General features: G+C 40.2%; 1 protein-coding gene across 20 annotated transcripts in view; it reads left to right on the top strand.

The window, feature by feature from the left end:
• The window catches only part of ARPP21 (cAMP regulated phosphoprotein 21), a 185,008-nt gene that overhangs the window by 151,107 nt on the left and 20,575 nt on the right, over positions 1-13,326 (top strand). The window lies entirely within an intron of this gene.

Here is a 13,326-nt window from a genome sequence, read left to right on the forward strand (position 1 = left end):
CACTCTTTCAGCTGCCTGCTCACTTGGAAACATTATTCTTATCTCGTTTCAAAATGAAAACATTTTGACTACGGTTTAGACTCCCTGCTGTGGCAACTGCAAGCATTTAGCTATTCTCAAATCTTGAGACTTGACTGGGAACAAATTCCTCAAACTGCTTCATCCTTTGTGCTCAGATACATCCTTCTAGATAATTCTTGTCTGAGCATATGACAGGCATTACAGGAAGCAGCCTGAAGGTTCCTACAGATCTTTTCCTTGTGATACGATGCAGGGATCAATTCATGAAGATAGGCTCCTGAGCTGGGTCACCTTGGATGTGCACCAGGATGGAGATGTTATCCCCCTTGTGCCATCAGGATGTGGCTGCTGTTGGGGCTCAGTACTGCGCCGTGCATCCAAAGAAAAGGAACTACAGCCTACAGCAAAGTGAATTCCATCCTATGTTTCTGGTGTTTTGTTTAGTTTTGTAAATCTCTTCAACTTGAAATTTTGACTGGAATCTGGGAAGTTACTGAGAATCTGCAGAAATAGTTTTAGCTTAGCCAATACAGATTGTGTTACCAACTTTGTAATGTCAAAAGTTGCTTCTGAAGCAGGAAATGGAGAGTGTCAGGAGCACTTTTAGGTCAGTTAAATGTTTAGGAGGTAACATTCATGGTCATAGTTGATCACTGAAAGAATATGAAGTGATGACTGAAATTTCAGTGATTGGGTGTCCAAGGATGGACACCTGCATACTGCAGATGATTGGTAGCTTCTGCTGTGCCTTTGTGGCATGTTTCTCCTTCAAGCCACTGTCTGTTATGAGCCTTCAGAAGAATCATGTCCTCTCAGTTTCCATCTGTCAAACCTGATAGAAAGTAGACACTGAGCAAAGTTACTTTGGGGGTTATTTGAGGAAGACTGACATGGTAATCACACAAATGTATCCTTCAGAAACCAGGCGAGGAAAACATAAAAAAGAAAAACACTTCTAAACCTTCCTAGAAATGTGTATTGGTTGGAAATAGCAACTGTGGACTGAGTATTTCAGACCACCGTTTCCCTACTCTGCTCCAGAATAGCGGGGAGCAGGTCGTGCTTGTGCTGGAGGTAACTAGGGATGGCAAAAGGGAGATGTGACAGAGCACAGGTAGAGGGTATTGACTATGGGAAGGGGGAACAGCTGGGAAAGAGGCAAGCAAAAGGCTAATTTTAGGCATGATTTCTATGAAGAGCTCACGTTGCTCATGGCTGCAGTGCAGGTAGGCTCTCCCAGAGCCAGGCTGGCTGCCTGGGCTTATTGACTGCTCACATGGCAGTATCAGCCTGGAAAAATGCTTTATTAAATATAAAGTTTGCCTTCTTGAAGGGCCTTTTGGAAGGTTTCAAAGCACCATTTGGGACTTTGGATTTTGGTTTTCCCATTTAGGGCTGCAGAGATCGAAGTTTGATCTAATGCCAGCAATTTGTTTTCATTTTTCTTAGAAAAGGTCTTTTCAGGAGCAGAGCGATATTGATGACTTTTATAGCAAGCAGATGAAGTAAAATATCAGTGCAGCATCTGTAGTGGCTAAGGGTGTCTGTATTCTCTCATGGTTCTGGAAGGAGAGCAATATTAAGTTAAAATGGCTCCAAGGCAGAAAAAAAGATGAGCTCACCTAATATTAGATTAGAGTTCTGACAGCAATCAATTATTTGGAGAGAAGGATGAGAAATTCTTATTTACTTTTTTTTTTTTCTTTTTTTTTAAAGCTTGCATGAGAAGTGACACAATTCCTAGCAGAAGCATGTTATCCATGAAGATTTTTACTTTCATATTTGTTTCTATTCAGGACCCAGTCAAAGATGTGGTATTTGATGTTTTGGTAGCACATTGCATGAGCAGAAATACTTTTTCACTTGGATACGTGCCATCATAACTCTTCTTCATGGTGCATCTTCTGCACTATTATAGTATCCAGTTCTGTGCATTGGCAGTGATTCCAGATATTGTCTGAGTCAAGACAGGATGCCACACCAGGGCATGCACAGAGCATGTTAGGTGCATTCTGCTCAGAGGACTGTTCTCAAAAGCAGACTGCTTCTTTTTTTCAGAGTGTGCATGTATCTTGCTATTAGCATGTCAGCATGTTCAGTACTTCTCAATGCCCAGTTCTGTAAAAGTATGAAGCAAATATGTTATTGTATTCCCATCTAGCTGTACTCTATAAATTGCACCTCTAACATCATCAGTATTTCCTTTTTCAACCAGTCACCTTTATGTTGGTGGTTTTGAAAGCGTTAAATCCTGGTTATCGTGGTTGAATAAAAAATAGAGATATATTGATGACAAGTCAGTAATGATTTGCGTTTCACCATGGTAGAGGAAATCAGCAATGGGCCATCTTATGTCTGTGTGTCTGTATTTACTTTCATTACAGTAAGTGCACTGCACTTAGAGGATTTTTCATCTTTTAAGTGCTTCATAAAGATGAGAGGGATAAGTACATGAGTATTACTTTGGGATATATAACTGTTGTTGCTGTTCACCAATGAACAAGCTGCAACAAATTATGTGATTTTTTTTTTCCTACTTTGATTCATTATTGTGTGTCTGTCTCGCATGTTCCAGATAATTTCAGAGTACTACATAAATTTTATGGATAAAATCATGTTTAGATTCTTGTTTAGGCTGTGCAACTGAAAGGCAGTTAGCTTGGTTTGTCACACAGTTGTATGGTAAAAACATGCGGCAATGTGTTTTGCATCGGCAATGAAGATTTTCTACTAAGGAAATTAAAGCCAAAGCTTTTAGCATTCGGTTGAAATATTTTTTCAGCCAAAGGTTTGCACCGTAATATATCCAGAGAAAATAAGATGGTATTCAGCATAAGTGGCTGGTCTGCAGTTCCTTCAGTCAATATAGTGGTTTTAGGATTTTTGGTTTGTTTGAGAATCAACAGATGTTTCCTTTATGACTTGTTTCAGTGTCCAGATAGCACTGATATGCTCAGATTTCATAGGAGATCTACACTTAGTCCTAAAAGCAGAGCAATTCATTATGTACAATTGTACCTTTGACAAAAGGAAGATGTTGTGTGAGGAAGGGATGTGTCTGAACACTGTCCAGATGCAAAATCTCTGCTTAGGAAGTGTGCGTGGATATTGTGTCAACAGCAGGCGTTTGTCACGGAGGACAATTAATATTTCTGATGAATGACTGTTAGTGGGCTTTACTGCTTTCCAGTAAGAAAAAAAAGAGGTAAATGAATCTCTCATGCATCTCCAAAACAAATTTTAAGTAAAGACAAAATGTACCTTAACAGAATCCATAAATTTGCTTAACTACAAGTAGACTCAAATTGACAATGAAATACTGATTTTTTGTTCAATTTAAACTTTTTGGTGTCAATGCAGTGAAAGAGTGCTATGTTCAAATCTCCTTCATCTTTTCTGTCTTCCAAAAGCATGTGTCACTAGAAACTGACACTGAGAAGGAAAAAAAAGTGGAGGAAAGGTGATGTGCAGCACTAGAAAAAAAAAAATTTGGTTTGTTATGGTGGTCATTACAGAACCTTATAAAGAAAGATTATAGCTTACTGCTTTCATTAGCAGTCTGACAGGAGCTCATGGTCCATGACAGATTTGTTTGCATAATGCCACCAATAATTTCTGTGCTTATATAAACATAAACAACTTCAAATTTTAAGTATCTAATTATCTAAAGAAGCTGTTTTTCCAACAGTAATTGCTTACTGCACTACTGGAAGAGAATTGTACTGAAGGTGTCCATCTGTATTGAACAACCAGAATTGCAAATGCTGTATTTTTTCAGCAGACACTGCTTTTCTTGAGGAGCATTCAAGGGGGTATCTCTCACTGTAACAGAATTGTGACAGGAACAGGACAGACAGAGCCTTTCTGTTTTAGATATTTAAATGTAGTGCTGGAGGCAAACCATACAATTCAGGCATTCCTCTGGGGTGAGAATGCCACATGCTTTGGCCCAAGGAGGTCTTACATTTTTCACTGATGGGAAACCGATCACCAGGATCTTGGCTATTCTGGAGTGTTCTCTACCTTTCCTGCATTGCTTCCCTTAGGTAGATGAAAGAGGAGTCTGAAGGTATTACTGCATGTAGGACTTGTCAGGAGGTGGCTGGGTGAGACAAAAAGCTTTGAAATTTCTTGTCTTAGAGACACTAAGTGAAATTGTCCTTCAGGCGCTAAGCAAAAAAGGTGCACCAATAAGCGACAAGCATCTGGTTTTACAGAATAACTGTAATTTAAATTAGTAGCAGAATGAGTACCACTAAACTTCCTCTAGCATTCTGGATCTTGAAAATTAAAAGGCAGAATAACTTCCATTGAACAGCTCTGCTCCTTTTCACATGCCTCATGTGTTCTGCATTCACGCTGAGAGGGAGGAAATATTGAGGGAAGAGAACCCTGGTAAACTGAAATTTGTATGTATCTTAAGACAGGCATTTTGGGGCTTTTCTTCTAAATTTTCTCAAGTTTTGTTCAACTTTCCTAGTTCTAGTTAAAATCTACGTTATTTCTGATATATTCCTAGAGTTTCGGACTGAAATACATATATATATATATATATACATATATATGTTACTAAATAAGTATTAATGTCACACTTGTTAATAACCAGGAGTAAACAGAGAGAGAAAAGGTTTCTAGCAGCACTGTGCAATGAGTAGCACGCTAAAACATCCCTTGCAAAAAATTGCAGAGGCCATGCTAAGATGTAGGGAGCACTCTGAGGTATTAAACAATGTCTACAAAGAATCTTTGTATTTCTGTCTTTTCTTTGCCAGAAAGTCATACATCATCTCTATTGCTAATTCTGTGTTCTATCAGTGCACAGCGCTTCCACTTCTTGTGATGAAATTTTCCAGCTCTGGATAATTGAGAGGTTTATGTTTGTAGCCCTTTACAGCAAAGGTTTTCATATTTTCTTAATAATTTTTTTCTTTTGCCAATTCCTCTCCCCATTGCTAGAATGAGTGGAACACCACCACTGTCAGAACTCCTCATCTGGGAGATGGAGGACATCTCCAGTGCTGCTTCAGGCACGCTGCTTACAGGAGGTCTGTAGACTGTGGGGCTCAAAAGAGGCGTGAGCTGCCTGAAAGAAAGGCCACAGTGTCTTCTGTGGTAGTGGAGAGGAGTTAAAAAGTGATACCCCATGAACTGAAGCAGTGTTTTGGTGACCTGCCCTCCTGATATGTGAAAAGCTGCCAGAGACTTTACCTAGATTTTGTTCAGTCTTTAGTTACAGTCAGTTACTGTTTGCATAAGCCAGCTGCAAGAACATAGCCCTCTGCAAGGCCACGTGCAAGGACATTTTCTTTTTGGTTTACCACCACATAGACTGGATGTGTTGTTAAATAATCGTCTTAATTGCCAGTGACGGGAAGTGAGGCTCATGCTGTGGGAGTGTGAATGAGTCAAACTCTTTAGAGCATCCCCAAACACGGGAGCTGGTTTCCTTAGCGACAGGCAAGGATGTGTGGTGCCTCTCCCAGCACTTCTCCAACTCTTCCCCAGGTCCTGCTCGTCTTTGCAGTGTGCTCATTATTCACCAAAGCAGGGAGCATTCCTGCAGCGGGAGCTAATTGTAATGCATGAGGGCTAGGAGCTGTCATTGTTATTGGGCACAAAATAAAAAAATTGAATTTGCTGTCTGAGTGTCTGGTTCTAACAACAGCTTGATTATTTCTGTTATTACTAGTGATACATGGTCCCTGCTGAGGTTTCACTTTCAGTGGGCATCTCTGGCATTTATCATTATGAACGATAAGGATAAACTCATGTTTTCTGGATGCAGACTGTGGTGAAGACTCCCTCGTGGCTAATGGGATATAGATGGAGAAGGGAAAGTGGCAATTCTTTACTCAGCCTTTGCTGCCAGTCTTGAGATCTAGCTATGAATACAAGTCATTTTACATAAATTCACTCCAGAACTAACATGGCCTATGCTAAGTGATCAGTGCTACTTAGACCTGCTTTTCCTGCTTTTGATTATGAGCTGTTGGTGAGAGATGACTATATCCTCTATATCTATATCAGGAATCTTATTTTCAAGATGGAGAGACAAGTCATTACTCAGTGTGTTGAACAAAAATTCATTTTTACAGAAATGCTCTTTTTTAACCTAGATGTTTCCACAGTGCGAAAGTTTGAATCCCTAAGCCAACCTTACCTGGATAATGGGAAATTAAGCGAACTTTTATCCCAGCTTGTCTGTAAGAGTTAAGATTATAAGTATTTTAACACGGATTTTTCGTCTTTAGGCTTGTTCTCAATTTAATTTTTATTTTCAGTGTAGTGCCCAGGATCTCAGTGTCTTGGTAAGAGACAATCTTTTGTCTACCACCACACCAGTGCTTAAGGAAAAGGAGAGGCCACTCTGTGTAATAATGATTATTGTACTTCAGCAGTGCCTAAGAGCCACAGCTAGCCTTGAGAGCTCTCTGTGCTAAGAACTGTGCATAGAAATGTGAAGAGTTTTTTTTTTCACCCTTGAGATGCAGCGAAGAACATGCATCCAGGACCAAAGGAATATTAAGGTAGGTCTCGGCCTTCCAATTCCAGGCAGTTGGCTGCCTCTAAAAATGTTCATTTTCTTAGATAAATCAGAGAAAGAAAGAAAATGCTTTTACAGTCACAGCTGCTCATTCATTCACTGTCTATTCACTGTCTGTGAAATGTTGAGCACCTAGGGTTTCCACTGAATAATGAAAATGGTAATTAGCTTTTGGGATCATGCATGTAGGATTATGTGTGCTGTCTTTAACAGTACTGTTCAAAGCAAGCCATGTTTTTACAAGTGTTTGAATTTCTCATCATATTTATTTTTTTTATTGCTTGGATTTGCCTATACAAAAAAACCCACAGCCGTAACATATTGAGTGGACTTGCCATGCAAACAAAAGTAGTCCCATCCAGTTTTACGTGACTTGGGCAAAGCAAATCAGGTTAGAATTAAGTCGTTCTGGAACATCTTAGCCCAGAGAAGTTACTTTAAAAAAGCTACCATTTCTAAGCAAGCACATTTAGACTATATACGTAGGTCACTCCAAAAGTAATGCCTTCTATTTATCTCCATGGATGCTGCAACAGATACAAAGAACATAGTAATACCATTTGATATAGCAAAGTCTTGGCTGCAAAACACTATTTTTCAACATAGTCACCACTATTAGCTATGCATTTTTGCTAGCAGTGAACAAGAGCCTGTGTGCCATGCTCATAAAAATCTGCACCAGAAGAGGTGACCCAGTGTTGCTGTCACCACTGCTGAAGCATACCACCCACCTCCTCACTGTGCTCACATCCCACTGTTTGGTCTCCATGACCATTTAGCAAGTGTCAGTAAACATCAGTGGGAATATTTTCCACGTGGAGGGATGTGGTGACACACCTTTGCTTCATCTGCACTTCCATAGCAGATGCCATTTGGTCAGACTGCCCCTCTGCTGTCATCCAGCACACATCAACAACATGTAATGGCATTTTGTTGGGAAGGTTCAACCCCTGCTACCATACCACCAGCATCCACCCCTGATGTTGTAAACCAACGCAATAAAACAAGAGGCATTACTTTCGGAGCAGCTTTGATGTACCTTTGGCCCTGTTTGGTTATAAATGATTCAGACAATATATATATATATGTTAAAATGAAGCATCCCTCTGAAAGCTCTTAGTCTCGTGGCATTAAAAAGTGTAGGTTTCTCTGAGCAAGCAGATATTTAGGCTACATGTAAGTATCCTTGCACTTTTTGTCAGGCTGTGTTATCAACACAATTTATACACTTCAGCACTGTCCTTAGGACTTCTAAGAAGCGTGCTGATAAAAACAGAATGTCTTCAATAGGATCTGCTCAGTATTGTTGGATTGCCATTTTGCTCTTTGTTGAGAGCTGCCTTTCAGCAGATAGTGAGTCTGTAGGAGTGCAGAGGACTGGATTTTTTACAGGTCCTTCCAAAAATTAAATTTTCAAGGTTGCCAAGTGCCACTTTATGGATTAAGCAAAAGAGAGGAAATGTATTAATTTTAAGAAACTTCAAAATGATTGCTGCGTTAATAGTTCATATCAAACAGCAATTTTAATTCCATCTTCACTGAAGAATATAAAGCAATTAATCTTTTGTAGCACATTGTGAAAAATAAGGGCTTAAACAGAATCTCAGCTGAGGCTGTTTCTTCACTTAACCTTGAGCTGGGCAACAAACAATTATAAATGCAGCTACGTTGCGAGGCAAAAGTAATCTGGTGAAATATAATTATATCATGTAATAAAGGAATTAGAAATCTGAATTAGGTTTCCTGCTGTTCTTTGTTCTAGAAAAGCATGAATTTGACTGTGATTTGTGTGTAAAAGAGAGGAGTTGGATTTTTACAGAGTGCTTTCTATGCCCAAGTTATCACCAAATGATGAACTATCTATAAGTATTGCAGTGCTGGTGCAGAAAAGCACTACTGTGCTCTCTCAACTACAGCTCATGTAAAATGTAGCATGATAGGATTTGTATTATGGACAAAGTGATGTCCAAGGTGCATGCATGTCTTAACAGCTTTGAAATAATCTTCTGCTATTAGTACCACCTTCCATGAAACTGTCAGTGATAGCATCCATGTTCCGTACACAGCAGGCTCCATTCTGGTGAGTTGCTGAGAGGTGCTATTTGACATTACAAATTGCCCCGCTGTGCCTTGCAGCTCCCATACATGCTTTATGTATCCCAAAGCAGTGCTACTAACCTCACTTCACCTTGAGACTTCCAACAACTCAGTGAAAGTCGGTTAATGAAAGTATCGATTAAGAGTGTGTGCTATGGGCCATCAGTTTGTCACAGAGCTTTGCCAAGGATGCTCTGATAGTCAGAGGTAAAGGGGGTTGAAAGAAAATGAAGTGAAGCTCTTCCAGAAAGCAAGTCTCAACATACTGATGCAGTGGAGTAATAGACAGGAGCCATCCAATCTCCAGGCTAGCTCCGTAATGGTAAGAAGCCACAAGACACTTCCTGTCAGTCTTCTACAGGCTGTTCTCTGTGATAGCCATAGGAAACAATACTTGTTTGTTGTCCTTGCTGAAGAAAAAACAGTTGCAGTGTTTTGCTTGAGAAAAAGCTCCATTGCACTTCTCTCCTTAAAAGTGCTGTAGTCCTCACTGTTCACTTCTGCCTTTCATTGATGCTGAAGTAGCAGTGACAGACATCCCAGCATTGCAATCCTCAGTAGATACTGGTGGCTGTTGACTTGTACCCAGCAGCTCTGAACCAAGAACAGGATAAGCTCAAGGTCCAGGTGGAGCAGCAGCTGGGATGCCATGGGCGGGCTCTGCTGCTAGCACTGAGTACTGCTAGTACTGAGTGTGTCTGTGTCATGGTGCCTCAGACGTGGCTTATGAGCAAAGGGCAGGAGTAGCTTTTGACCTGTAGCTACTTCCTAAATAATATGAAAGAAAGAAAGGCAGCTGTTGTTGACTAAAAAATAAAAGAAAAACAACCACAGCAGAAGAGAGAAAAAATCCAATATTCTCTCTTCAGCAGTGACAGAATAGCAGCAGTTGAGCAGAATAGCAGAGCAGTCAGGCACATGGTCACATTTGCTCAGAAACCCTCCTGTGTGCAGGCAGTCTGCAGCAGATGTACTTCCTGCGTCCATACTTACAAGCCTTCTGTGATTTTTCCCTCTGAATTTGCCTGGTTGCTTTGTTGAGCCTGTGTAAATTTTCTGTTATCCATAGTACTTCAGGGAAAGACACTTTGCTGTTTAGCTGTATTCTGTACAGAGAATTACCTCCTTTTGGGACTGTTTTGTTGGACCTACCCTTAGACTACATTTGCTGTCCCTTAATTCTTGTGTTGAAAGGGACGATTGAACAGTCGTGCTGTAGTCGAAGACTGTTTTTGTGCCTGTCATGCTCTTACTGTCCTTACAATCTCAGTTCAATGGTAACAACAGTATTTTTGTTTCTATAGCACATAGATCTGAACATTTATCATTGTTTAAAGGAAAAGGTAGGTTTTTTGTTGTCTGCTTACAGCCTAAATCAAAATCTGCTTTGCTTGCAGTCCTGGATCAGCACTACGGTTGACCATCTTTGGTCTTCAGTATGGTGCTTTTATCCATTATATCCAGGTGTTGATAGTCCTCTATAGCTTGGGTACAAAGAAAGCTAAAGAGATTTCTGAGTTTTATAAAATGTGAAAAAGAAACGTAATGCCTGAATTGCACATGCACTCCTTGTTTGCTCTCTGCAAATTTGAGACTAGCTGAATGGCTGCACAAGTTAACAGAGCATGCTTCAGTTTGACAGAACTTAATAAAAGGAACTTGTACATGTACATGTAGCTTGTACATGTGCATTACTTTTTTTCTCCCTCCTTTTCTCCCTCTTGGAGTATTTACTTGCCATGTTATAAGAAAGTGGAAGTGCAGAGCTGTTTGTTTTTATTAAGAGTTGTTTTAGTCAGGTAACAGGTGTGTGGTTGGGCTAAGACTTCTGACCAATTTGAAGCATGAGGAGGGCACAATTAATTTGATTTCTGCTCTTTCTACTCAGTCTTTATTAATGTAAGTTCACAGTGGTAGTTGAAATGCATTAGACATCTTATTTGTGCTACAGTATGGCCCCCTGTGTAAATATGGAGTGATACCATCTATTGGAGGAACGGGTGTAGACATGTGAAAGTATGATTTACCTTAGAGAGCTGCTTCTGATTGACTAGCAAAATGCCACCTCCAAGCAGGCCACAATTAATCAGCAAGAGCTCTTTTTCTGAATTTTCTCCTATAAATGAACAGACTCAGTACATCCATCAAGTTGAAAATGAGAGGAAAAGCTCTGAGTCTCTGGCGAGCCAAGTGGCTGTGTGCTGTGAAGCAGTCCCAGTAGAGTGCTGTGCTGAGTGATACCAACACAGGCTTTGAAAAGAAATGCTAAATTGCACATTTCTTGTAGGATAATTGAAGTTTTAATACACCAGGTTTGGCTACTGAGTGCCAAAAAGGAAGCTGAGGTGAGGGCAGTGGCACAAAAAATGGGCTGGTAAACCTGTACCACCGTGTTTAAATACACTGGTAGTTATTACTGCAGTTGCTCTAATAATGCTGAGCTCACCAAGCACAAAATTGAATGTCAGAGACTTGTGTTGGATATCCATTTTACCATTTTACAGGAGCATTAACTTTTTTGCTAATGTTTTCAAAATCGTGGGGTCTGGACAGATTCTGGAGTGAAAAAAGCAATAACCCATTTTTTATAATGTACTGTAGAAATTTGAAAACCTTACTAAGTTTTTATCATTAGAAATGTAATCAAGCTTGTTTTCCGTGTGTACTGTGATGCTGACAGACCTGTCACACTGTGTTGTTGTTGGAATGGGAAGAATGCTGGAGGATCCTGCTGTGCAGGTGGTTAATTGCACGCTCAGTTTTAGTAAACGCAAGAATACCTGATTTGTCTTCATGTTCAGCAGTTTGGATTTAAGATTTTTATTTTAATACTTGTAAGTCAGAGGAGGACTTCAGGCTATCTATTATCTAGTCCAATGTCCAAGCAACTTACTGGCAGGGAAGGTAGGGCCTCCAGGGTGAAGAGAAACAAGTTAAGAACGCCTGTGGGATGCTTAGGGAACTGCCTCAATCTTGCTGCACAGCGAAGATACTAAGCATTTTTTGGGGTTCTTGTCAGCTTATTTTTTACCTTTGCTCAACAGGAGGCTACCAAAGCAACCTGTTATTTCCTAGTGTCCAAAGAAGAGCAGAACTAAAAAGACACTGAATCTGTTTCTTTTAAAACCAGCTTTCTCTAAACACTTGCATCTGATACAACTCACTGTGTCTTTTGAACTAGAAATGCAGCCTGTGAGCCTTTAGTATCCTCAGGAAGAATTCTTTGGGCTCAGAGAGTTGTCCCTTGTTGCAGGAATGTGAGGGACTTCTAGTTCCAGCACCTTAGTGTTACTTAAAAAGTTCTTCATGTTACGTGTTTGGGGTTGTTTTTTTTTTCCTTTGTTTTTTTTTCTCCCCTTGAAAACAATTTTGTGACATTAAGAGCAGTCACTGTATAATAGGAAAGGCGATCTAAGCAAGAATTATTGAAATAGCCCTCCTCGTTTGGCTGCTTTCACATGAAAACCAGCCAGTGGATCATGTGGATTATGTTTAGGTCCCAACTGATCAGCACCAAAGTTCTTAAAATCTTCACCATCTGTGCATTGTGACAACGAGATAACGTTTATGTAGAGCTTTTCTGTCCATTTGTTTTTTGGTGAGATTTGTGTCAACCTATTGCTTTCCAAAGAACATACTTTATAGCATTAATAAAAGACCTACATGTGTGACTTCTGAGGACGAGGAGTACGTGTGGGCAGGTATGTTATTCCTTGTAGAATTAAACAAGGAATGAAAACTTGCAGCTTGGAACACCAGCATACCTCAGGGTAGGAGGTTAACATTTGACAAGATAGTTCCCAGTGAGAATACCCTGTTGAGCACCCTAGCAAAAGCAGATGCAGATTTAATCGAATCTTGGTTTTGAAATTCAAACTTTGGCTGCTTAGTGTGCTCCTCATGGCATTTCCCCCATGGCTTACAATGGATACATCTGGAGAAAACTGCTAGCAATGTATACTGATCTGTCTGTGCATGAGAATGTCTAGCACTATGTGAGGGTCAAGGTGAAGTCTTTGCAAGCTGTCATGCTCAAATCCATTTTAAAGTCCTCCTGTGCTTCAGAGGAAATAGGAAGATGAGAAATTCTGATGGTGGTCACATTAGCAATTTACAGGGCAAATTCTGTTGCAGTATGTATGATTATTATGTAATTAAATACTGCATCTTATTCACGTATGCATAAGTTGCAGGAATTAAGGTTTTAGGGGCTGCTTTTGCGCTGCCATTCCCTGATTTCTGCATATTAAACCACACCACCTTGGTGCTCTCTGAGGCCATGTGGACACAAAACTGAACTGTTATCAGTTTTAAAATGCTGGCAGCGTGACCCCTTAAGGCAGTGAAACTCTAGCCAAGCAGTGACATTTCTTACACTTTTCAGTGCTTGACTTTCATTTTGAGAACTGCACATCTCTATACAGGTATCTGTGCTTGGCTGTAGATGTATTTCTTCACCTGCCTGTAGGAGTAAATCTGCCTGCTGTTCTGCAAGCACAGAAGGTCCTGTAGTCATGTGAAGGTAGGGAAAGTCCTGTGATCTCACTGGATTCCAGCATAAAAGGAGGATTAATGTTTACATCAAACCTTAACTTTCTGCTGCCATGAACTGACATCTTGGACAGGTGTATCAGCACAGACCATGACGTCCAGTTTGCTTTCGT

Source organism: Tympanuchus pallidicinctus, unplaced genomic scaffold (genome assembly GCF_026119805.1).
Source record: "Tympanuchus pallidicinctus isolate F22 unplaced genomic scaffold, pur_lepc_1.0 scaffold3, whole genome shotgun sequence".
NCBI lineage: Eukaryota > Metazoa > Chordata > Aves > Galliformes > Phasianidae > Tympanuchus > Tympanuchus pallidicinctus.